General features: G+C 34.7%; 1 long non-coding RNA gene across 1 annotated transcript; it reads right to left on the minus strand.

Annotated features, from left to right (window-relative positions):
• Positions 1 to 69: 69 nt before the first annotated feature.
• Positions 70 to 25,802, minus strand: LOC135204258 (uncharacterized). The gene is made up of 4 exons (XR_010312154.1): positions 25,699 to 25,802; positions 11,845 to 12,013; positions 559 to 717; positions 70 to 210 (listed from the first exon to the last, which is right to left on the minus strand). It is a non-coding gene; the product is annotated as an uncharacterized LOC135204258 (long non-coding RNA).
• Positions 25,803 to 27,105: the final 1,303 nt, after the last annotated feature.

Consider the following 27,105-nt stretch of genomic DNA (forward strand, 5'->3'; position numbering starts at 1 on the left):
GCTGTACAGTATTGGTTCCCTGTAAGACATCTTACCTCCGCACACACTACTTGAGCTTCTTGCAGCACGACCCATGTCCTTCTTTGCTTGTTGCTCATCTGCCTTGGCATTTCTCAATTTTTCTGCAAACTAATGTCTCTGACCCCGTGGCATCATTAAGTGGTAAGTTACAGCGTTGATCTTAATTTTAATCACTTGAGTTCGCTGTATCTGTAAATGCGAAGATTTTGATAAATACTTAATTCTAATAAAATTTTGAACAAATCCGGCTATAGATGTTAGTATTGCTTAAATAACCACCCACTATAGGCATTCGCCATTTTAAAACTATCTGCAAGTAAATAATTAGAAAGATGGCTAGAAATATTTTAAAATAGTTTAGTTTTGTTTTAGTTTTAATCAATTCAGTATTGAATTATAAAAGGGAAAGTAATTAAATTTTAAAAATGACAAATTTAATTCAATAATTAGTACAAAGATTAAGAAAATTAATTCTAATATCAATATTAAGTAATTAAATTATAAATATGGCTAGCAAAATTTAAAGTTATTTCTTACAGAAGGACTGGAAGATTCCCATATTGAAATGTGTAAGTGCTTCGTACGAAGGTGACAACTGGAAGTTAAGAAAACATTGCCGATCCTCTCCTGAGTCAAACCTTCAGCTTTCTTCAAAGTACTGGTTGTAGTAATTTTCAGCGGACTTGCCTCTCGTCTCTAAAATTAAATTTCATAAGTTTCATATGAATTTCAATTTTTGTCCCAGAACTTTGGGGAACCAAATCATCGTAAAGTAGCTTAATATATTAGGGCTAGTGCCTTGTATGATAAGGCGCCCTATGAGGTAATGTTAGACTAGCGATAATCTATACGCTAAGTCGGTTGGTATTGCACTTCCATCTTCAATGGAGTGTCTGGGGTTTTGTAGATCACTTACGAAGTCGGTATTATCTTTACGACGATGTGTTAAACTCATGGTTCGGTGAGGTTCTTGTAGAAAACACAAGGTATAAAAATAGTATATTCTTCTGAAGTTTTACATGATGAAGATCAGGTATGATCGTACAAGTCTTCTATGACGATAGCTTGATCGCTTCTGCCAATGATGGCTAATCCTATTCCTCTACATGATAAAGCTTAGGTAAAGAGGTACAGGTCTTCTAATGACGATCACTAACTCTGTTCTGCCTGTCTACCATCTCTGTTACAAGTTATGAAGGAACAGACAGTAGTTCGAACATATGAACATACATACAATGACATAGTTTCATACGAACACACAATCAAATGAGACACGCTACAGATCACGTAGGCCGTTTGAATAATAGGTCGGGGTAGTTGTCTCAAGCAGGGAGCTTGGACTAATGTTTATAAACAATTGAATGACTACAGGTGACGGCATGTTATCTTAGCCTACATACTTATTGTATACGTCATCTTTAGCGTCTCTAGTCTGATCACATTCCTGCAAGCAATCTGGTTGACCTCTTTAGTTTTAGACTTTTATATATATGGACTAACATTCCTTATATATATGGACTAAACATTCCATATTTTTATTATGTAAACACTTACATTAGCTCGGTCAGCTACCAAAACCAACTACTGAATATTACTCAAACTTGACTTGCATCTGACTTATAGGAGTGTGATACAGACACTATGTGAATATATATATATAAGTAAATAAAAATTCATGGTGTACATGAATTGATTCAAGTAATAAAATATAAAACAATGATATTGGTAAATAATAGTGATCACAGATATATAATGATACAGTTTTTTTCACTTCATCTCTTTAAGATACTTATGCTACAGAAAATACTAATGTACTCTGATAATTGCATAGAATGAAGATTAACATGATAAAAATCATATTTTAACTGATAAAATATTTCATATATGAATTGATAAAATTATTAATGGTTATGCTGATTGATTCGTTGATTTTTATGCTAAACTGTTTGTGTATGATTCATTAATCAATATACTAACTCATAAATACCTGCAGATATTGGTAAGATAAAAGGTAACAGATTGATTATAGGCTACCTGATTTGTTTATACATATGTATATGGATTCATATAATTATGATTAATATATGTGCACTTTAAATAGATTCCTATTGCGTACACGCAAAGATATAATTAGATTCTGTTATTTATGATCATCTATATAAGAGATTCCTATTGCGTACACGCAAAGATATATTTCGACTCTGTTATTTATGATCAATTATATATAAGAGATTCCTATTGCGTACACGCAAAGATATATTTAGATTCTGTTATTTATGATCATTTATATATAGGATACATGATACTTTATATATATAGGATACATGACCGAGGTTATACTACTTCACTTTTAACTAGCGTTCGAACAACTTTTCGTCCATTACACAGTTCCAGACAACCACCTATAGCCAATTGAAACGGCCTTTTTTCAATGGTTAAAACAAGGGGAAAATTTGCCTGGGCGGGTCCAACGTTCCATTTTGCGCTCATACTTATTCTCTGCATCCTAAGCTACACGATTCCGTTCGCGATGAAAAAAAAAATCATCCCCAGCACGAGTCCTTCGCCAGCAAAGTAGAGTTGAATATCCTTCGGGTCGTAATTGTCGGAAGTATGTCCCATTCGTAGTCGATTCCGACAGCCGCCGGAGCATTCCGCATTAAAACGAGATTAACGACGAGATACGGTGTCGGTCGAGAAGTCCATGAAATTCCTTTCACATTGTAGGCGGTTGTTGCTTGACTGTAGTCGTCCGCTGCGACGAACGATTTTTTTGAAGTTGCGATGTGAAACACTCGTACTGCAGGATACTGTAACCAGGTTCCATTAATCAGCCTGCAAGTGAAATTATACTTGTCACAAGGGCAAAGTAAATTCAGACGACATCCAAATACAGGGGAGGGGAGAGAGCCATTTAGACCAGACTTAACCCACATGAATTCGCTGATATTTCGGAATTCAAAAGAGTCCGCTGTACAAACTTTTTTATCCATGGCATTAACAATGAGTGAACCTATCCAGGTCTATGATGACCTGTAAAAATATCCAGAATTATAAAAAATAACCAAATTTATATCATTACGAATCTCAAAGAAAATTCGATATTACTGGTAGTAAGTTACTAGACAAAGAAGTGGAAAATGGAGCTATTTGTAAGATTGCCAGGCAACATAAGAGTCAAAGAGAAGATTAATCATGATTCTATGTGCCCTAACAAAAGTTTCATATTCAATTTTCTCGTGCGCATCCTCTGAGGTTAACTTTTAAAACATTATTAATAGGTAGGAGATGCAACGAAAAACCCACTATGTAACTAATTTCTATATAAACTTTGGGTTTTTCAAGAAAATGTGACATTTTCCCATGAATGTGATTTACTTGAATTGTAATAGGCTAATGTTGCAAGTAAATATTTCTTATCCACAACTTGATAATTCTAAATGTCCGTTTACCCATGTCATAAGCTGAATTATTGACTAATTGTCTATGAGGTTCAGAAAAAAAAATTAATTCATTTTGTTGTTATAGAAATTCTATTTGCTTATTATTGTTCATTAATTTAAAATGATTACAAGTCCTTAACTAATTGCATTACACACACGGATAAGAATATGTTATGTGGCCTGTCATGTGGACCTATGAACCACATGTGAAGTTAATGAACTAAGCATTCCTTTCTCCAGTCAATCTGCTTTTGCAAGCAGAGACGACACACAGATGAAGCCTGCCTGTAAGCAGATTATTGAGGTTAAAAGGAACAAATGCTGATACGGCAATGATGACGTCGTCACTTGGCAGGAGATTGCTCTCAGCCAGCTAAGAGTTACGTTACTTGCTGTAAGAGATACGACTTTAGTATTTTCAAATGATATTTTAGTGTTTTTAATTCTCCACCCGCATGAGAAGAATGTCTGAAAAAAAAAAACAACAGTACCAAAATTGAACAATATATTAGTTTCATGTTGGCATTATGTTAAATAAATATTCCTTATTCAAACTAAATGAAAAAAGGTTTCCATACAAATCTATATATATTATTAGCCCTGTATAAGATTCATATAGGATTATTCCATAGATAACATTTTCACTTCTAGACTTCCTGACTTTAAAATCTCTTTTTATTTTATTTTATTTATTTTGTATTATTATTTTATTATTTAATTTTTTTTTTTTTTTTTTTTTTTTTTTTTTTCATTGACTACGAATATAAATTACCGGGACAGAACAATATGTCAGTAGGTTTTTGGATATGTGTTTGAACTTTTAGCTTATTTGTCATTACTAAAGTTCGTTAAGTTAGAGTTCAAATCTTTACGCATATATATTTAGATATTTAATTAACCTATGGTTACGTTTTGCTTATTGATTTTATCGTGATTCCTTTTTATTATAATTTGTAACCCTTCCGACTTCTTACGGAGTGTATTATATTGACTCCACTTGTATCCATATTTATTTTATTTTTTTTTTTATATTTATGTTATTTATATATTATATATCTTGATAAAATTAATGGTTGGCTTGAATATGTGGAAAAAGTTGTTTCTAGCGGCGTCCACCGTATAAGGCTACTTGCGGCATCAATTCTATAGATACAAGATATAAATGATAAAGGTATTTAAAACCGCGAGAACCGCTATAATCCGGTCGGATCCAATATCACGAGTTGTAACTCGTAAGACATTGACACTTCCTATTTAATTATCAGTTATTCTACCAAACCGATTGACTTTGGTGATCCAAATATATTATTGGTTTTCTTAAATGGAAAGGAATTCACACAACGTGTTAAGGAGATTATTATTGATTTACACCACCCGAGTCACAGATTAGTATGTGTTGAATTCCAGATTTACTGATTTGGTGTTACGCACTCAATAAATATTCCTAACGCACTCAATTGCGGTGTTTGTTTTTGTTTTTTTAGTGCTATTAATTCTATATAACGTGTCAAGGAACTATTAACACTAAGAAGTGTTTATTCCCTCTGTCAGACTCGTAATTCTGGTTAACTAATTCTACGTATATTCTTTCAAGGATTGATTTGGCACAGGATAGGCTCCTAAACTGACAGGTGTCTTAGGTGTCCCTTGTCTTCATGACACGTGTTACAATCAGTTATGTGCTTTTTATATCTGTAAGCATTGTAGGCCAGTAAAATAGTGATTTGGCTTTCTGTGACATAGTAGGGAACCCTGGATGACGGAATGCAACCAGTTTATGACGATTGGTATGAAAGAGATTATTATTACTACCTGGTCGTTAGTCATCTGCTGTGTTCTTCGGGTTTTCCTCGTCACAGACCTACATTATAATATTACACTTGATACATTATTCTGATACACATACTTTAAATGTACTTTTGCTTTAGGGTTTCTGCTCAAAAGTGTTTATTGTTTTTGCTTAGCCACTGACCCTGTTTCCGTTTCGAAGTGTTTATTGTTTGGTGTTTATTGCTGCTGACACTTGCTTTGTTCAGTTTGTAACAGTTCTGCGCTCCGACCCAGATATTCAATGCTCGCGATCTCTTGGGTTAAGGAATTTTCTTGTTTAGATACGGTTTTAACAATAGGTACGGATGTTTCTATATCTTTTAGTCTAATTAATGGTTCTTTGCTGTATGGTGCGGGATTGCGGGATAATGCGTCAGCTATGATTTATTGCTTTCCCTCCCAGGTAGATATCTTATCTTGGCTCCAAAGACCTGAATGATCATTTGTCACAGAGTTCCTTTTGGACTGTGATTAAAGCCTTTGAAAAACTCGGTAAAGGACTCATGTTCAGTAAGACTTTATCAGGATAGCCATAGATTATGAACTTAAGATGTACTAGTAGTTAAAGATACCTAGCCCTTCCTTGCCTATTACTGCATATTTACTTTCAGAGGGCTTTAGTTTACGTGAATAAAACAAAGCTATAGGGAAGAACTGTTTATCATATTACTGAAGTAGTATCCCTCTTACCCCTTGGTCTGAGGCGTCTGTTGCAATAAAAAAAAATTCCTTATTTAAATCAGGATTTTTAAGTTAGGTAAGCTGCATTTTCCGCTTTTAAGATATCGAACGCCTGTTGATGCTTTTCAGACCATAATAAATCTACGCTCTTCTTCGTAAGATCTGTTAAAGGAGCTGTCATGATTGAGTTACATATTTACATACGATTGTAATACCCACTACAGCGCAAAAGTGCTGTATCCCCCTTTTACGTTAATAAGTACCGGAAAGTTATGAATAGCCGACACCTTACCATGGACTACTTTTAAGACCTTGACTAGACACATAAAACCTAGATAAACATGTTCGGTTTTTAAAAACTCACATTTAGATATTTTACTCTGAGATTATTTGTCTTTGTCTCTGTAGCACTAGCTCTAGTTTATGTGAATGTATTCTAAGGTATTAGAAAGGATTACAAGATCATCCATATAGGCATGTAGGTTATCCCCTAAAAGTCTCCAAACACTATATTGTAATTGGGGCGCAACGTAAGCCGGAGGCATACGTAAAAATTGATAATGTCCCCTGGGTCGGGTGTGCTGGGGGGGGGGGAAAACGGTGTATGAGGTACAATCACTTAGGTAATGGTATCTGGTAAAAGCATTTAAGTAAGTCCAAGTTGGTGAAAAAAAAATTTATTCTAACCTAACAGAGATAAGATGTCGTCGGTACATCGCACTGGAAACTATCGGAAGTCGTTTCCTTGTTTAAGCGACAGAAATCTACGCAGATACGCCAAGTCCGATCCTTTATGACATGACGTTTGAGAGAAAAATTATATGGGCTATTTGATTTCCTAATGACTCCTATTACTAACATTTTTCAACGTCGTCATTTATTTCTATTTTGAAATTTCATTGGGGTTCTACACGAAGGTACGTATATAGCTTTATGTTTGTCCTTAGACCGTATTTTGTTTTCAATGACATCCGTTTTTCTCCCAGAGATCACTCGCTAGTGGAGAAACTTCCTGGTATTCAGGTAGAAGATAAAAAAAATTCTGCTGAATCACCTCTGCTTGAATGACTTTACGGATATTACTTTAGATAGATTATCAGAGAGATTCATCCACGACTGGTTGGGCGTGATTAAAAACTAGCAACAATAAAAAAATGCGATATTTATAACTTCCGTATCCACGATATGTATACTTTTAGGGCTTTGTTCGCGGAAATCGTTATATTTCAGTGTCGGGAAGGATTAAAAATTTCATTTCCCAGCAAAGTCTTTTTACACGCACTAAGACATTCGAGGGTGCATGCTTCTCGAGATTTTTGCGTGCAAAGTACGACTGCGGTTGTGGGAGAATTCTGTTGGGTCATTTGAACAATGTTACGATTTATGAGACAAAATGTATAGTTCCTTTATATAAGTTATTATTTGATTAACTCTCATTTTTGTTCAAACGGATTTTAATATGTTTGAAGGTTTATAGGATTTTCCTTTGATAAACACGCCTTATTTGCAGGATGTAAGATAATATTTTGTATACCCCACCTAAGATGGATCTTACAATTACACTACATACAGATCAATGTTTTTTTTATAACTATAGAGGTATCTGTAAGCGCTCGCTTATCCGGACTTCTCATTAGGGAAGTTCGAACAACAGACGGTGAGTCCGTAAATACAAGATATTACGTGTATTAAAGAAATAAAACAAGATATTCTAATTTTTACGGCGCGTACAGTTGGGCTAATCCACCAGTACTCATAATAACTTATGTATTAAAAAAAAAAACAAAAACTAAAACCTGCTCTGATTACTTTATACGGTCGTGTGTTTCATAGGAAAAATCCTTTTTAATTCAAAAAGATATCGGTATGTATGAACCAACATCGCTTTTCCCCACTCTGCTAGAGTCGCTTATTGTGTGGAATTTGCTTCGCTTTGAAAACTTCGGCAGTTTTTTGACTAACCTTGACCGCTTGACTAGGTGGTGACACAGTAACCGAGTTTGCTTGTTTGATTCTGAAAGGCTACTGTTCTATTTCTTTTTGTAATAATTAGGATCCTTCTCTTTATTACCATCGGCAACGTATTGTGTGTTTTAGCATTATGTTGCTGGTTACGTATACAGCAATGAATGACGAACTATTAGGAACTGAGCGATTACTAATAAGACAAGTTATCACTACTGCATACAATTTTAACTGTTTGTACTTCATTCTTTGCTAAAATTTGAAATAGTGAGGGATCCTGGTCAGCGCATTTAGCCTGATGAAAGTTTTTTACAGACATGTTATTCCTTGCAATCCAGCCGTATTTTTAAAGTTAAGTTGAGTCATTGAGGTTCGATATTTTATATAACTCAAAAAACTCAAGGCTAAAACTGCGATCGGGACTTGCAAAGGAGCATTTATTGTCATGACCCGAAATAGTGTTACCTCTAATTTATATAGATTTGTACGGGTGTTCCACTTGTTTTTGTGTGTTTCTAATCACTACGGTGCTTAACGACCCTATCCATGCATCTGTATATATCCACTGCGTAAACGCATATTCACTGTTTAATATGATTTGTTACGTAAGGGATTAATAATCACCCAAATGATAAAATTAACATAGTATATGATTATGATATATCAGTAGAACTTCTGGAAACAGACACTCAAAGATAAAAAACTCGCAGTAGCGAAATCTCAATGATGTAGATAATTTCTGTAAAAAAAGTAAGATTAAGAATGTCTCGTAACTTCAGCCACAGGAATAACGAAATTCGACCTGCAAAGGAAACACTCAAAGTTACTCCAAATGAATAAAAAATTGTACTTAGCTTGCTTTTGTGGGAAGTCACGGTGTTCCGATAACGAACACACGGCCTTGGTCCTCCTTCTCTATTTAGCGGACGACCTGGTTTGGCTTCAGTTTCCCCCGTGCGCGTTGTTTCGATGATTCGAGCCCTTGAAAATCCGATGCTGCAGGGGACGCGTTCGGTTTGTTCTTGCAGTGCCGGAAACGCTCACTAACGATGTTTTCTTGAATGATTCTAATGAGAGACGAAGCTTCCGTTGCCGTAGGAACAGGACACGTCGGTTTTGTTTCTTGAAGTTATTCACTAACGATGATACTAAGTTGCTTGACGAATCTTGTTGTTTTCTGAAGTCGCTCACTAATGATGATACTAGGTTGCTTGAAGAATCTGCTGCTTTCGTCGTCGTTGACTTCTTATGATACATGATTTATTATTTCTGGTTTTTGGTTTTTTCTTCGTAGGACGTTGTAGAGTTCTTCTGGTCCGCTGGCCACCAAATTAATATTAGGGCTCTGCCTTGTATGATAAGGCGCCCTATGAGGTAATGTTAGACTAGCGATAATCTATACGCTAAGTCGGTTGGTATTGCACTTCCATCTTCAATGGAGTGTCTGGGGTTTTGTAGATCACTTACGAAGTCGGTATTATCTTTACGACGATGTGTTAAAACTCATGGTTCGGCGAGGTTCTTGTAGAAAACACAAAGGTATAAAAATAGTATATTCTTCTGAAGTTTTACATGATGAAGATCAGGTATGATCGTATCAAGTCTTTCTATGACGATAGCTTGATCGCTTCTGCCAATGATGATGGCTAATCCTATTCTCTACATGATAAAGCTTAGGTAAAGAGGTACAGGTCTTCTAATGCCGATCACTAACTCTGTTCTGCCTGTCTACCATCTCTGTTACAAGTTATGAAGGAACAGACAGTAGTTCGAACATATGAACATACATACAATGACATAGTTTCATACGAACACACAATCAAATGAGACACGCTACAGATCACGTAGGCCGTTTGAATAATAGGTCGGGGTAGTTGTCTCAAGCAGGGAGCTTGGACTAATGTTTATAAACAATTGAATGACTACAGGTGACGGCATGTTATCTTAGCCTACATACTTATTGTATACGTCATCTTTAGCGTCTCTAGTCTGATCACATTCCTGCAAGCAATCTGGTTGACCTCTTTAGTTTTAGACTTTTCATATATATGGACTAACATTCCATATTTTTATTATGTAAACACTTACAAATATAGCTAAGTATCTAGGCTAAGATTTCATTGAATGCTTAATATAAAACTATTTTAACATCTAGGTTGTATTTATTAAATTTAATTGCCAAAAAAATCTTTTTTAAAATTTCAGTTAGGCGTAGAATGATCAAACTTAAGTTTTCATTTCTTTGCCGATCACTAAAATTTTACCTAAAACTAAATTCTAAAACCTTAAGGCATTAAATTCAACTAGTGCAAAGTAAACTTCATCCACTACCTTTTACAGTGTCACTGCAGGAAAGTAATTTATTACTTTAATCACAATACAGGAGGCTATCAAGTAACCTGATGGCATCCTATTAAAATTGAGAGCAGAAAAAAATTTACCTAATTAACCACACTACAGGAGGCTATCAAAACCTAATGGCAACCTATGAAATTTAGCAGCTGAAAAACATATGACCTAATTAACCACATTACAGGATGCTGACAAGTAGCCTCATGGCATCCTATTAGAATTCTAGCAGCTGAAAAAAGCAATTCATGAAATAATTAACCAACTGCAGGAGGCTCTCACGTAATCTAATGGCATCCTATCAAATTTAGCAGCTGGAAAACTTAGTTTACCTCAAGGAGAAAAGCATTTTAACATTTAAATTTTTATAAAATATAAATTACTCGGACATTAAAGCTTAATAACCAAGGGCGAATTACATTTTAATATTTTTCTTACAATTCACGGCTCGACTCATGGAAAAGATCCTTTGTTAATAATACAAGAACATCAGTGAATGCATTGCACCAATACAACAAGTTATCAATACTCAACAATTCCGTTCCAGCTTCCCACACTTAGACCAATAGCTAACCCACACCAATAACCAACCCACTCTCTTAAGACCAATAATCAACCCACACTCTTAAGACCAATAATCAACCCACACTCTTAAGAGTGTGGATTGGTTATTGGTCTTAATACCAATTTGAGTTTAACATAAGGTACATCATTACTACATTGGTAGTGGCGTTTCCTTATCTCTTTTCGAAGGCTTTTGATTTAATATTTTGATATGATAGCCTCAGAGGTTAAATACTCTCCAAATTATTCACGACACGGAAATGTAGAACGAAACACATGCTCGGTTATAAAACCTCCTTTAGTGATAAACAAACCTTAAGCTAAGCGATTTCAATCAACACATAACCAATCAAGCTTAATAATCTTTGGATTCATTTTTTATTTGACGAGGGGTTAAATTAAAGGGTAATTCTAAGCCCTCATTCCGCGGTAAAGTAGACTTTGGCAGTTGACGTATTCCTACGTTATTTTACTTACTGAACAAGAATTTAAAGTAATAATTATTCGGACGACTGTAATTAAGCCCCAGGGTCCAGTACTAAACACGGCGAAATACATTGGAGCCCCAATCATAAGTGGATGTCGTATTCGCGGTTACGTTCCTTGCAGTCCGTGCGGAATTATTTTTTTGAATTACCCTGCAAGAAACGTAACCGCGAATACGACATCCACTAGGGATTGGGGCGTCTAATGTATTACGCCGTGTTTAGTACTGGCCCCTGGGGGTTAATTACAGTCGTCCGAATAAACCTTACTTTAAATTCTTGCTCAGTAAGTAAAATAACGTAGGAAAACGTCAACTGCCATAGTCTACTTTACCGCAGAATGAGGGCTTAAAATTACCGAAAACTCCTCAATGAATACTTACAAATACCTAACCTACAGCAGAATCCCTACCGCACCTTATAACACTCGTTAAACCAATAAAGCCAGCAGAGTTTTAACTAAAATATCCAAACACATTGACTCCATCAAAACGAAAACTATTTACCTTCACAAAATCGACGAAATAACCTTCCGGTCACCTTAACGGAGCGTAACACAAGTGAAACTACACTGACAATACATGGGAAAAATGGTTCCTCTTGGTTATAGCCCCTTCGTTAGTTCGTATTCTCCTCTACTCCTTTCAACCAATCACAGGCGTCCGTGTCACTCTTCTGAAAAGAAGTAGAAGAAGAAAAAAAAAAGACTACTGATTGGCTGAGAGAAAATCAAGGAATCTATAGGAGTGTAGTCTCAGATTCACGAATACAAAGCCATCTGTTGGTGAAAATTTGGACAACTACTAAAGTTAACATTGAAGAATCCGTTTTGCAAAAGTTGATATATATAATTATTATAAAAACACGCAGTTTAATAAAAATTTGTCTTACACACAAATATTCAGTAGAGAATTTTAATTTTATGACCTTATACCCATCGAAACAATAAATTGATTTATATGTACATTTGTGAACATATTCATAACCTGGAATACGTTAATTATCATTTCTTCCTTTTTTCAAATAAATCGAGAATTTTTTATGATTTTCATTGGATATTTAGTTCCCCTGATATGAAATAATGTCTCATTTGCATTGTAAATTGAAAATACCGAGAACTTAGGATTATATATACTTGAATAGTCATCATTCTGTGGACTTTCGAGTTTGGTTAGCCTAACTTTGATGCAGTTACGACTTATATACAAAAAAAATAATGGCCTCGGCTGAGTTTCAATGTTTTTGAGCATTTTAAATAGTTACTATGACTTTCAAAAGACCCTGCGATCCCGGTATGAACGTCAATGGGTCAAAATATGGATTGAGAGAGAGAGAGAGAGAGAGAGAGAGAGAGAGAGAGAGAGAGAGAGAGAGAGAGAGAGCCTTCAAAATGTTAGGCCACATTGTTTTATTGGTAAATTACGGGTGGTTTGCTTACAACCATCAATGTGTCAAGGTTACAAGAGAGAGAGAGAGAGAGAGAGAGAGAGAGAGAGAGAGATAAAAAGGTGGAGGAGGAAGTAACTCTGAAAGTACCTGCAAAGAATTTATGAAGCACCGAGAGATGAAATAAAAAAAAAAAAATAAAAATAAAACCACTTTCCAAGCCTCAAGGTTGTTACCGAGAGACTTAGTTGAATAAGATAAATCCTCCAATATAAAAGTGGTCAAGAAGAAGAAGAAGAAGAATGAAAGAAATTGAGAATAACTGACATCCTCTCATGCCCCTCTCCTCCTCCAGCAAAAATGAAATAGTCGTGAAAGGTTAAGAGCAACAGAGAATTAGATTCTTTTGTTTATTGAATCCTGAAATATTTGAAGAGTAAAAGTTGATTGTTGGGAGATGTCCCCCACCTCCTCAGGAAAAGTAGATGAACTACTTTCCTTTCCTTTTTTATTTATTTTTATTTTTTTTTGCATGTGCATGTGAGAGGAACAATCACTTGGCACTCTTTTGAAGGAGTGAGAGAGAGAGAGAGAGATGGGCAATCAGGGTACGCATGGGTACGTTTGTATACCTTGTATTTGATATATATATATATATATATATATATATATATATATATATATATATATATATATATATAATATATATATGTGTGTGTGTGTGTGTATGTGTGTGTGTGTTTTGTGTAAACTTCATTTATGATCGTATATAGAAAGGCCTTAAATTTTAATCGCCAAATTTATTTTCATTATAATTCTTCTCCCCACACGATAAAGTCTTTGGTCTGTCTTTTAAGACTAATTTTTTGTTGTTTATCATTATTATACTCTACAAGATTTTTTAGCATTCATACTGCTTTCAAGCCCAGAAATGGGTTACAGTGAGACGAGAGACCAGCGAAGTAATAGTCAGATTAATACTTACTTCAATAAGTCAATTTCAGTCTCTTGGAAATATGTGTAAAAAACTGAAGTATTCACTTACACTGTTTTCGATGCTCACGTATTGAAAAAATATATAAATGCTTTAGCTTCGCACATTGCTAGAAGTATCATATTGCAAGAATTACCCATATTAGATCTAAAAACCTTCATTAACCATGTAGAAAATTATTAAGAGAAACCTAAAAAACACCTGAGGAGTTCCGTTTGGCCTCGCTTTCCTGATGCTTAGGTAGCGAGGAGGCATTTCAGTTAACCTTGATTATTATTATTATTATTATTATTATTATTATTATTATTATTATTATTATTATTATTATTATTATTATTATTATTATTATTATTATTATTATTATTATTATTATTATTATTATTATTTTATTATTATTATTATTATTATTATTATTTCTAACATAGGACAGAAATAAAGTATAAAAACGAATTCGAAATTACTCTAAAAACTACTGGAAAGTCACTTATTCTGAGCACAAAAATCTCAATTCTCCACCTTTTCAGGGAACCGGTTTTGCCGAAGGAAAAAATATTGAGAAGTTAAAGACGCTTTTAGTCGAGGAAGGGCGGGTAAAGGAGACTTCGATGTGCATAGCAAATGAGGTGGAAAATCTGTGACTCAGTGGAAAATGTATTTTACCTGTCATTTTCAGAGATGTCTCTCTAACTGTCTGTTTATCTGTATATGTATATCTAAAATACATGGCTCTCTATTCATCCATAAAATTGAGTATGTACGTATACATATATATGTATATATATATATATATATATATATATATATATATATAATACTTAAAGCAGCATTTAACGGATTAATGTATCAGTGACTATAATTATCTTTAAAGAATACACACACACACACACACACATATATATATATATAAATATGTATGTATATATTATATATGTTATATGATATATGATACGTATATATATATGATAAGTATATTAATATTATGATATAGATATATATATATATATATATTATAATATATATCTATATATATATATATATATATATACTATATATAGTATATATATATATATATATCAGAGAGAGAGAGAGAGAGAGAGAGAGAGAGATTAAAATCGATTCTATCTTCTTGTTGCCAATTTTATATATATATATATATATATATATATATATATATATATATATATATATATATATATATAAAATTCAAACACTTCCAATTTTTGGTACCAAAATCTGAGAGACAAAAAAGATGAGAATGCTCGACTACTTAACATGAAAATTTGTAACTCGACGAAAGAATCTCATATTATAGAATTGGGTTTCTTTTGCAATCTCGATACAAAGTGGTAGGCAATTAGAAACTTTATGGACGAAGCGTCGTTGGAGTAAAGGTTTCCTTTAACACTTTCCAACGACTTTCTTCGAGAAAACAAATAATGGAAATAGGACGAATTAGAATTTATTTTTTCGAGTCGACCATTGGCATAAAAGTTTCCTATTTACTTTTCAAATCTTTATTTTAGCTTGCCTCATTGACTTATATGGAATGACAAAAAAAAAAAAAAAAACAAAAAAAATGAACATCATTTTGTTCTTTCATGAATATTTTTCTTATTTCTTTTAAATTCACGAGAAAGAGCATGAGAGACGGAATCCATTATAAGCGTGAATTTCAGAATTCTGATCTTTTTCTGGTTTCTGAAACTTCGCACTTGTTACGCTTGCAGTTTTTAACTCATTTTCATCATGTGCTTTTTGTTTTAAAAGGGGCTCGGAGTCTGACATTGTTGCTGAAAAATAAAATCTTAAAGCAAATTCATGTAAAGAAATAAAAAAATCATAAGCTACTTACGGTGAATGTCTGCATCATTAATGTTTTGTATTGTTTGACGTTATCAGCTTTATCATCATGAACGACACAAATTAAAATCTCCTTAAGAATTGTAACTGTAACAAATATCGGCGATCTGGTGCGAGCTTCAGTGGGTTATATTGAGGCCTTTAACATAAAAACCAAAGTTTATGAAAATAATATAAAAGGGAGAGTATTGTGCAGAAAAAGATTACCTAAAGTAAGTATTCATAACGTGTATTAGGAAAATTATAACAAAGCAAAAAAGTATGTCATACCAGAATATTTTTCCTTCGCATAGCGATTACAATACAGGCTTAGTTATTCTCTCTCTCTCTCTCTCTCTCTCTCTCTCTCTCTCTCTCTCTCTCTCTGCTCCTATAATTTCTCTCTCTCTTTCTATATATATATATATATATATATATATATATATATTATATTATATATGTGTGTGTGTGTGTGTGTGTGTGTGTGTGTCTGTGTGCGTGTGTACGGTTCCTCGTGTTCCAGTTGTTAGAGCTTCATGTGCAGAGTAATAGAGTAATAAGGCTAATATGGTAGCTCTTAGACAAGGCCGATAGAATCATTGAGGTAGTATTAATTCCAAAATGCTTGAAGAAACGTATAATAGTAAACTATTTTGAGTTGATATTATATGTTTATAGTCCGTAGAGTTTCTATTGGAACTGTAACGGGCAATTTAGTAGTAGTTACTGAGTTGTTTACAAATCTGTTGAAATGAATTGGTTTAAATGAATATAAATGCATACGTAAGTTACGTAAGAGAATTTTTTAAAAAATATTAATAAGTCATCTCTCTTTATAGAGGCTGGCTTCATAATCAAGGTTTACGCCCCTTAGTGTAAGTGTGGAGTGTGCGTATGTATGTGTGTGTGCGTTTGTTACGTTGGTAACAAGACGAACCACTTTCACACGTCTGTATTGAGAAACATAAACGTTCCGAGTAAGTATTTCCGTTTTACTGAAAGTTCTTAGTCATTCAAGACCTATAACAGCTTAGAGAGACAACTATTGGGCTTCTCTCTCTCTCTCTCTCTCTCTCTCTCTCTCTCTCTCTCTCTCTCTCTCTCTCACAGCATAGACAGATAGTCAATTTCTGTTTATGTATCTGTCTCTACGTCTCAGACATATCTCTCTCTCTCTCTCTCTCTCTCTCTCTCTCTCTCTCTCTCCTCTCTCTCTCTTTCGTCCTTTCTTAAAACCAGTTCATTGTGATGCTACCGAGAACCGGATGTGGATTGGAAAATCTAGTTTTTTTTCCTTCCCCCTGGGGAATCTGGCTCAGACTGGTAAAAAAAGAAGAAGAAAGGTTTAAATCAGCGAATTATTATTATCATTTTTTAAATTACATTATTTGTCTTTAATACCAAACGTCGCACGGCAATTATTATTATCATCCCTTTCTTTTTACCTAATCCCTTAGATCTTTCCTTTCATGTTGACCTCTTTGGTGGGCTAAATTGTTTAGAAGAGCACCTAGAGCATCTTCATACGAACAAAGATGGTTCAAAACGGTTAAAATTGATGTAATTTAAATAAAGGCTGTTTATAAAAGAATGTAATTTAGAAATTTCATTTTAAAAAGAATGTAAATTTTAAAACGAATGTGATCTTTAAAAAGAATGTAATTGTCAAAGAGAATGTAATTTTTGAAAAAATATACTTTAAAAATACATAATTAAAAAAAGAGAATGCACTTTAAAAATGAATGTACTTTTTAAATGAATGTAATTTTAGGAAGAAATATTACACTTGACTGGTTTAAATGTCAAAACCAACAGTTAGCAGCAAATATTCAAGATAGTCACAAGCGACGATGAACAAAAATTATCAATCTAAAATCCATTTTAATTTGTAAATTTTATCTGGATATTTCTCAGGTAATATTCACAAGTTCGAAAAATTTTCTCCAATAAATATTATTTCACATACTTTAGCTGCAGATTATTTTTATAGTAATTATTAGTAATCCTACATGTTTTACATTTAAGGCTTGAAAACATGTTTCGTGAATGAAAATGAAAAGAAATAATTAGAGTCACTGCAAACTTTGGAGGTAATAATGAAATCATTCTAATATGTAATCTGATTTTAAACTAATTCTAAAAAAAAAAAAAAAAATGCAACAACGTGAAGAGTCTTGGTCTCCCCACCCCCCACCCCCAAATAAAAGAGAGGAATAAAAGTGTGAATAAGCAGCAGACTAGAGGAAATAGAAACGAGAAAAAGGGAGAATGATAAGAATTTTAAACTTAGTAAAATAGGGCATTCCTACTCTATGACGATGGCATCGACTAACAATGATAATAGTACTATCTTTCTTTATGAATTATGGCTGTACCAGCCAGAGTTCAACTCCTTATTTCATTTTCTCAGTCCTCGCATTATTCACTCGCTTCCGATTTATTAGCTAGATCACTATTTACGCTCCTGTTTAAATCACCGTCATTTTCTATATATTATTTGCCGGGTTTGGAATTGTCATGAATTGCAATATTCATTCAGTCCATTGATTTCTGCTAGAATTTAGAATTTCATAGGAGTAATCTCTCTCTCTCTCTCTCATCTCTCTCTCTCTCTCTCTCTCTCTCTCTCTCTCTCTCTCTCATTTATGAGTGTCAGCTCATGTAAGGAAGATTTCCTTTTGAAAAAGTTTCGTTATAAGTAGAATTACCTTATATTCATCTTTCAAGAAATGAAATAGAAATATTTCATCTTGTCAGACGTTAGCAAAAATCAGTCAAAATGAAAGAAAGGAAATCTTAGGATAACCGTTACAATTCTGCTATAATCTCCGCGACTAGAATGCAGACATTTCAACCGATGACGACTTAAGTAAAAGCAAGCATTGTGAACACAAGAGTAATTCTGAAATTAGCGATAGGGACGTTATTTTTTGACAACACACTAACCCAAAATGAGGGGTATAATACCAAAACCTAAATGAAATGAAGTATAACATTAAATCCACCAAAACTACCTTACTTTGTAACGAAACTAGATATACAAGTGTATCCTTTCCCCAAATCATGATAATGAATTTTCAAATGTCATCCACAGACATAACTGGACGAACGCACCCGTCTCATCAAAGATTCATCCCTCACCAAGGCGTGCTGCCTTGAATAGAAGGTTAAATGGCAATCCCCCCGCGTCAGTTACTCGTCCCCCGACTGCAGAATCCTGTGACGAAAAATCCCCAAGTCATAGTTTGATGTCTGTGTTGAGAGTGAAAGTTCCTACAGGAAGGAGAGAAGGGAGAAAAGTAGGAGAAAGAAAAAAAAACGGTCGCTTCAAAACTGGATCTTAGAATACCTCTCTCTCTCTCTCTCTCTCTCTCTCTCTCTCTCTCTCTCTCTCTCTCTCTCTCTCTCTCTCTCTTGGTTTTTGTGCATAGTTTTTTTTATTTCATCTTATAAGGCTTTGGTAGCTTGTGTTAATTTATTATATTTCTCTCTCTCTCCTCTCTCTCTCTCTCTCTCTCTCTCTCTCTCTCTCTCTCTCTCTCTTTTACACATACACTAAAACAGACATAATTTATGGTTTTAATATTTAATTTTATTGTATAAGGTTCCTACTAGCTTCTGTCAATTAAGTCTTCCTCCCGGCCAACCCCCTTGCCCCGCCCCTCCCATTCCTTCTCTCTCTCTCTCTTTCTCTCTCCGTCTGTCTGTCAGTCTGTCAGTCTGTCTCTCTCTCTCTGTCTTCTCATGTAAATTTAATAACGCTGCTACCTTTTACTTTCACAAGCGTCCTCCTAATTTTTCTAAAAGAAAAAAAATACTAATTTCGTAACTTCGAATATAAAAGATGGGGAAGAAATAAAAGAGAAAATAAAGGTAACAAAAAGATAAACTTTTTTTTTTTTGTAAAAATCATAAAGGTATCTTTTTTTCTTGTATAAAACGAGTAAATGGGATGAAACATATTCCAAAGCATGCTTTTCTTTTAAACCCGTTAAATCATTTATCAACGATTTTATTGTGCAATTCGTCGTCGCAAAATCAATAGGAAAAGAGTGAACTTCACTTAAACGTAAATTATGATTTGATTGTGAAAGAAAATTGAAAAACTAAATGTCAATAAAAAAAAGTAATGAAAAAGACATTTTTATCCAATTAACACCTTATAAAAAAAAAAAAAAGCAGCGTGATTAAAGGTGATAATTTGCCGACGGGAGAGGCAACCGATCTTACCCACGTGCACGTACAAACCGCGAGTCAACGAGTACCCAGCTCCTCTCCCTTCCAATAAATCCCACCTCTGCCCCTGTTTGGCTATCGAAGGGCGCGAATCAGATGAAAGAAAAGGGTCATGTTCCCTTTACGTGACTTTACGAAAAAGGAATCGACTGTAATTCTTTGTAATTATTACAGATTCGTCGCGGCTCGTCTGTCTTATGAGGTTAATTTATTTTGAGGGTAGCAGGGAACATTCTCAGATTCTCAGCTGAAGGGGATGAGAAAGTGAAAGCGAATAGCTTAAAAGGAAAATGGTTGATTGGAAAAATTAAATCTGAGGGCATAACTTGGTAAGATAATTGATGGAGATTATTTTTTAAAGGTATTGATTAGTAAGCAAATACTTTTCGAGCTCATGTTGAAAGAAGATAATAACTTATTATTATTATTATTATTATTATTATTATTATTATTATTATTATTATTATTATTATTATTATTATTATTATTATTATTCATTATTATTAGGTTATTATTATTATTATCTCTCAAAAAATATGGAAAAGGAGAGTTTAATGAGGTTACGTAACGTAAGTCTATGGTGAAGACGACGGATTTCAAATTATAGTTACTTTGAAAATAGTCCTGAGACCTTAACTTCCTAAGTTGTTGTATTTACAAATAATTTATGAGAGAGAGAGAGAGAGAGAGAGAGAGAGAGAGAGAGAGAGAGAGAGAGAGAGAGAGAGGCGAAGGGGCCATCATTCACTGCCAAACGAAACCGACGTTCTTTCACGTACATCGTCGAAGTCTTGATGGCTGAAGCAACTCAACGGATTCATCTTTGTATTTCGTTCTGTGAACTTTCCCAAAACCGATTGTCACTTTGCTTCGTCCCATTCATCTACAGAATCATTTCCCAGTTAAACGTACCATTTGCACATCGTTTCGTCAATCGCGGATGTCAAAAGCAAATCGTGACGAGAGTTTCCGTGGCAAACTGGATATTGGAATAATGCTGGAATCCGTCGGTGTCTGTTCTCACGCTTGTAATGATAAACTTATTGTGAAACGTGGAAATGGTAAAGATCCAAATATACGCAGATGAAGTAACCGGGAAAGTGAAATATGAGGGTACAAAACACGACAGGTTAAGTCTGTGGAAAAGGCGTCTTCAAGACGACTGATTGACAGTGGTGGGATATTGCATAATATTTATCAGTCCTTTTGACAAGGACTGAACGTATGGCGAAACGGGTTATGTTTTGTACCCTGTTTCATTTTGTTCCTGTGGTACATATACATATGTACACGTGTCCCAGTGATTTCAAGAATAAACAAATACACACACACACACACACACACACACACACACACACACATATATATATATATATATATATATATATATATATATATATATATATATATATATATATATACATATAAAACTCCTGAAAATGCATCTTAGCTCGTGACCTTTTTGTTTTCTTATTCTGCAACGTGAACATGATATAAGGCCATAAAATTATTGATTATAGAATAACAAATTGGGCAGAGTATTAGTTGAGTGTGACGTCACTTCTATTGTTGGTTTTTATAACGATTTTGCTTTATGAGGATAGCAACATATTTTGCTTGCAGCCCTTAAGATAATTATAAGGTTGCGCAACAGAGTTACCCAGAGAGAGAGAGAGAGAGAGAGAGAGAGAGAGAGAGAGAGAGAGAGAGAGAGAGAGAGAGAGAGAGAATTTTCTCCTAACTTGTGCATGATGTTATGCTGATTCCGTTATCTCTCTCTCTCTCTCTCTCTCTCTCTCTCTCTCTCTCTCTCTCTCTCTCTCTCTCTCTCTCTCTTTGTCTGTAATGAAATGTATTCACATCTCCTAAATTTTGAAATAAAATCAAGAAAAGTGTGTGGTGAACTGTGTCTGTTGGTTGATCCGTATCCTTAACTCGCCCTCAAGAACACCGAAAGATTCTCTTTCGTAACTGTGCCTTGTAAAATGTTAGAAAGAAATGTTTTACACATTTGTAAAGTGACCAAGTCATTTTATGACAAATATGTGACAAATCACAATGAAAAGGTTGGAAAAAGATTTTCTAGAGAATTTAGGGTGCAATACGTGAAAGGAGTGACTGTATATTTCACAAAAACCTAGAAAAAAAGATGAAGAATGAAAATCAATAAAAAAATTCTCATCAGTCATAACTGTCAATATCTGTCATAATACGATGGTATGACTTTGCTTTTTTTTTCCAGTTGATTTTGGAGTCTGAACTTCAGAGTGAAATTGATAAATAAAAAGGAAATAAATGAGAACCAATATTCCCTAATGTTAGTGTCTAACTAGAGATAATGATACAATGAGAAAGAGAGAACAGTTTACCTCTAGAAACACGCGTGACGTGGCGTGCTGTGATTGGTTGGTGGAGAAGGACGAATTTCCGAAGATATTGAGAGGTTATCTGATTTTTTCTAGATTTAAGGTTTTCCTGTATGACCTTCTGTATGCCAATTAAAGGTTATTATCAGTAATGCTAAAAAAATTCCATAGCTTAAATTATTAGGTTTTATGATATAAATAGAATTGTAATTAATTGATAGCTTACGTCTCTCTGGATTCCGTGCACCCTAGCGGGTGCAGGTGCACAAGCACACACACATACGTAAAACACACACATATATGTATATTCATATATGTGTGTTTATACATACATACATACATACATACATACATACATACATACATACATACATACATACATACATAAGTAGATATACAGGGAACATAAAACCCTTAGTAAAAAACTCCCACCTATTTTAACCACCTAGCAATTAGTCACAGTTATACCAGAAACCCATCACAGAAAATAAGCAAAAACACGAATGCTTGATGTTGGTCCAAACCTCATGGGGAAAACAAGTCCTTTAGCAACGCCATGACAAGGAAACCAAGCATTTAATAGAACAGGTGAGAGACCGAGCAAGAACTTACCTTCGAGTTTCCGCCGATAATTGCGGGTTAGCGGAGGGAGAAGCTCAGACGACCCTTTCTGGAATGGACTCATGCTTTGAACAATCTCCTCTAATGCAGCTGAACAATGAACAGGATTACGTCACGAATATTTATTGTGCGAAAGGAAGGAGCCATCTCTCTTAACCTCGTTTGTACAGAATTTATTTATTTTGCGAACTCGGTTTAAGTGAAGTGGGGTGTCGGGTAAGATGGTGGGTGACTAGACACAGAGAACCTTCACTTACTGGCCTTTCTAATTATGGGGAATTGCACGATCTGTTGTGTTTACTGTGTCATGTTTGAATTATTGATATAATTTAGCGACATTAGGAAAATAGACGACGATATGAGATGCTTGAACGGTTATAGATTCATAAAAATGTACTGTAAAATACGAGAGCAATAATCAACGTCTGGATTAAAATTTTTCTCAAATATGTGTTAATTATGTCAAGGAGTTAGTGATGCTGAAATACACACTTATATATATATATATATATATATATATATATATATATATATATATATATATATATATATATATATATATATATATAGTATATATATATATATATATATATATATATATATATATATATATATATACTACTACACACACACACACACACACACACACACACACACACACACACACACACATATATATATATATATATATATATATATATATATATATATACTACACATAAACCAATCTTTCTTTCTAGTACATATACAAAACATATCAAAACTTATATACCTAAAACTATTATGAAAAGAGCAATGTTTCCACGTCTCTTAATGCACTATCTAGAAAGCGACCATACAAACGACTGTAATACGTGATATATCTAAAGGTGTTGAAAAAAACTCCCTTTCAAAATGAAGTTTTTCTCTGGCCCCTCAACTCAATGTCACGTCGTCCTATAGAGTGGAAAGTAGAAGCAGAAGAAATATGGAGCAATTGACGAGGTATTAATCCCTGCAGTGAGTTGCAGTTAAGAGCAGAAAACATACATTAAAGAAATATCTGGTACCTCAAGTCATAATGTGTTTTAGAAATGGTCATTTTATAGCTGCTCCCGTCTTCGATTGTGAGAAAGTTCTGGCTGACCGTTTTCTATATATTTTTTTTTTCCAGAATGCGGTCTTGACTATTGAAGGTATGTCTTTTTTCAATTTTTTTAATGAGTCATAGCGTGGTAGAGAAGTGATGTGTCAATGACGCAATCATTTACAAACGCTATATTTCCTCTTCTAGTTCTAGATATTTTGAAAAATTATATCACTCGCATAAATAATCCAATAATTATAAAATATGTATAACAATTCTTAATTTAATTTTTGGAACTATATTTAGTTGGATTATTATTATTATTATTATTATTATTATTATTATTATTATTATTATTATTATTATTATTATTATTATTATTATTATTATTATTATTATTATTATTATATAGACGATTGTATGACGTAGATAAATAATTCTTCAGCCCTTCGGAAGGATGTGCCAGTTCTTAGTAATCCTAACTTATACGATTGTCAAAGAACATAATCTAACATTTAAGATCGAGAAGACCTTAGAAGTCACATGGAAGCGGTCAGGATTCACAACGAGGCCGGAGAGCCTCAGGATTATATAAATTATTCATCTACTTTCTCTCGGATCTCATGCCAATTCATTGCACCTTGCACCAGACTGCTACAACCTAGTGCAAGCTACGGTCATTACTTGGGAAGTTATCTTAATCCAATAGACTTGTTTAACTTATATCCTTATGAATTTTCATATAGTAAACTAACTACATGGCGACTATTTAGCACCATAAAACTACAAACTTGATCTTCCAATACTTTCGACCAGTCTACAGTTTAATCAAATCTCAACACAAACTTCCCCAAAAGTCAGAAGTAAGACGATTAGCCGAAACGGACCCAAGATTTAGACCTGATATGAATGACGGGGCAGTTTTTCCAGTTGGGAGATGAAAATCCTGACGTCTATCATTTACTCTCTCTCTCTCTCTTTTTACCTTTCCCCCTTCACCACCAGAGAGAGAGAGAGAGAGAGAGAGAGAGAGAGAGAGAGAGAGAGAGAGAACCTTCGTTCGCCTATAATTATCAAATCGTTAGTTGCAATCACTCCTTCCTCAAGTGACTGATGACTTCTGGGAGGTAAAAGCAGCTAACGCCTTTGTCTTTCGCGTGACGGCAGCGAAGCGTAGGAGATTACGTACGATTGCGCGCGCGTATTTTTATGCACTTATTCATTGGTTGTATATGCATTGATTTAATAGCTATTTGTTTCCCTCAATTTTCTCTGTGATGATTTAAGTCTATTTGTGTGTGTGTGTCTGTGTGTGTTCTACTGTCTATTGGTACCTTGATATTGGTTAATGGTCTATTTTCCTTTGTCAGCCAGTAAACTTTATGAGTTGTCAGTTTTTTAATTTCCTGTATCACCAAGAAAAGTTTATAGATTCAATTAATGGGTCATAGGAATTCCTTCTTAATGGATGCTGCATTTTCTACCTTCAAACTTTCTTCGTCTTCCAGACTCTCTTCTGGAATAGTAACCACTCCTTTCTCTCTCTCTCTCTCTCTCTCTCTCTCTCTCTCTCTCTCTCTCTCTCTCTCTCTCTCTCTCTCTCTCTCTCTCTCTCTCTCTCTCTCTCTTCAGAGCATAGCTTGCAAACTGATTAATTTTTTTATCACATCTTTACCCATTAATCAAATCACCAGAGAGTTAATTTTAGATAACCTTTTCAGTGAGAAAAAGGAGGGTTTCTTCCGTACCCGTAAATATGAACTTCCTTATCGACCGCATCTCACACGCCCAAAAGAGAGAACGGGTCTGTTTATGAAGCATAATTCATGACGAAAGGTCATAGCGTTCTTACCTTGGCTAAAAGTACCCAGGGTTTCGTTTTAGGAATCCGTCCTGATACCCAAGTGAAAACGCGGGCACGACAGAACCCAGTATTATGTCACAGCCACAGCTCTGTTAGAGGGAATGTGTGGACCGCAAACCGAGCGCTCATCAGTGGTTCTTGCTTTCTCTCTGCTTTAAAAAAAAACAATGGTTTACCCCACCCGTGACTCGAGGCAATATACATGAAATGCAAGGCCGTACCAAGGCTTGGGTATAATCGTTCCGAAAGCAAGTCTAACTTCCCAAGGGCCTTTAATGCGGATGAGTCCGAGTCGATTCGATAAGAGAGGACGTCGAAGCCATTCTGCATTTCTGGCCTCTGTAAAAAAGAAGAAGAAGAAGAAGAAGAAGAAGAAGAAGAAGAAGAAAAAAAAAAGACTTCTGGTCATCATTGCACGGTGATATGAGACTTCTTTGTCGGACGCTTTCGGAAGGAACGCGCCCTTAAAGGGAAGTTCTCGGAAGGCTGCTCTTGGTGTTGGTCTGGCGTTCGTTTACATCTGGAGCACTTTCGCCTTCACTTTTCTTCCAGGCGTTGAGGTGGTGGATTGACCGGGGTGCCGATGGTGGCTGGGGATGGCGGATTAGTACGGGCTACGGCCTTGGTAGGGGAGGGGTCTGATAGTCGTAGAACTAAAAAAGGGAGGATTGCGCGTGGAATCACCTGGTAATGAAAGACAGGAGACCAAGGAGATCATTTACGTGATATCAAACAAGCCCAAAGAGGAAAGAAGAAGAAACATAAACAGAAAACCCCTAAACTAAGTTTACAGGTACGAAATAAGTCACGTAGAAGCCATCACTGTAAGCAGGTGGATGATCAAAGCCCTATACAATGAAGTCACCCGCTCACCCAGGCCCTCTTACATAAGAAGCCCGAGTGCTCTTTCAACCCTCGCTCGGAAATCGTAACGAGGCGTTAGTACACATGCAAAATGCTACGTTGTGCGAGAGAAGTAACTGAGAAAAATTATGCAAATTACAGATTTTAGTTCGGAGTGAAGGTTTCCAAGTGTTGACCGAGGCATGTGGAGCGTAAGTTTTGTTACTTAATTTGGGCAGAATTATGGTTCGTCCGGTTTTGCTAAAATAATACTGGTTTTCAGTTTCTGTTTATCAACGGCAGAAAGCAAGTACACACACTACACACATACACATACACACACACACACATATATATATATATCTCAGGTATAAAAGGCCCATTAAAACACTCTGGTTTAAAACTAAGGACTATATTTCGGTGGACTAACTTCCACCGAAATATAGTCCTTAGTTTGAAACCAGAGTGTTTTAAAGGGCCTTTTATACTTGAGACGTATCCTGTTTTAACAAAAGAATTTATTTACATGTATATACATAATATCTGTATCAC

This window comes from Macrobrachium nipponense, chromosome 44 (assembly GCF_015104395.2).
Source record: "Macrobrachium nipponense isolate FS-2020 chromosome 44, ASM1510439v2, whole genome shotgun sequence".
NCBI lineage: Eukaryota > Metazoa > Arthropoda > Malacostraca > Decapoda > Palaemonidae > Macrobrachium > Macrobrachium nipponense.